This window comes from Mus pahari, chromosome 9 (assembly GCF_900095145.1).
Source record: "Mus pahari chromosome 9, PAHARI_EIJ_v1.1, whole genome shotgun sequence".
In the NCBI taxonomy this organism is placed as follows: domain Eukaryota; kingdom Metazoa; phylum Chordata; class Mammalia; order Rodentia; family Muridae; genus Mus; species Mus pahari.
The window spans coordinates 2562883-2564129 of NC_034598.1; the positions used below are offsets into that span (position 1 = coordinate 2562883).

General features: G+C 40.8%; 1 pseudogene; it reads left to right on the plus strand.

The window, feature by feature from the left end:
* The first annotated feature begins 135 nt into the window (after nt 1-135).
* LOC110326921 lies at nt 136-756 on the plus strand (annotated as a pseudogene).
* The last annotated feature ends 491 nt before the right edge of the window (nt 757-1247 follow it).

The following is a 1247-nucleotide window of genomic DNA, read 5'->3' on the forward strand; positions in this document are numbered from 1 at the left end:
ATATACATATACATATACATGTATAATCAGTTAAATATATATACTATATTAAAACTAATTTTAAGAATGCTACCTGTCATTTTAAAAACTGAGCCTTGAATCTTTGCATTTCCTCTTTCCAGCCAGTGACTAGCAATGAGCATCTCTTGGGACAACTTGCACAAGCACTGCAAGACTAGGTTATGAGAAGGCATGACTATAAGAAATAGAAGTATGAGCTGGGACAGCCTGCTGCCAACACTAAGATTAATCCTTGACGCATACACAGTCCAAGTTAGAGGAGGCAATAAGAAGCACCATGCCCTGAGATTGGGTGTGGGAAATTTTCCTGGGGCTCTGAGTATTGTACTTGCAAAACAAGGATCAATGATGTTGTCTACAATGCATCCAATAATGAGCTAGTCTGAACCAACTCCCTGGTGAAGAACTGCGACGTGCTCATTGACAGCACACCGCACCAGCAGTGGTACCAGTCCCACTATGCACTGCCCCTGGGCTGCAAGAAGGGGGCTGAGCTGACTCCTGAGGAGGAAGAGATTTTAAACAAAAACGATCAAAGAAAATTCAAAGAAATATGACAAAAGGAAAAATAATGCCAAAATCAGCAGTCTCCCGGAGGAGCAGTTCCGGCAGGGCAACCATCTTGCCTGTACTGCCTCCAGACCAGGGAAGTGGGGCAGAACAGATGGCTACATTCTAGAAGGCAAGGAGCTGGAGTTCTATCTGCAGAATATCAAAACCCGAAAAAGCAAATAAGCTATCACTCAAAGCTTGTGTAATAAAGGTGTTTGCTGTTCTATATTTTTTAAAATGAATACTACATGTAGTATTTCAAACAGCAACATATATATATATATATATATATATATATATATATATATATATATATGCACACACACATATATATATATACACACATATATATATATTAGTGGCTATTCCTGGTTGTCAAGTTGACTATATTTGAAATGAACTACAATCCAGAATTGGAAGGCTCACCAGTGAACCTAATCTGGAAGCTAGGAGATAGAAGTTTCTGAACTGGATCTTGGTATAGAGATCTTGAGACGCAGTGGTGATTGAATCCAGAAGATTAAGACAGGGAGCTCTCCGAGTCCAAGGTCATCTGGGATTAAAGGTGCGGTGGCACACACCTTTAATCTAGGCTACACCTTCTGCTGGGGACCATATAAGGACATTGGAAGAAGGGAGTCTGGCTCTCGCTCTTTTGCCTTCTTGCCGTGTGG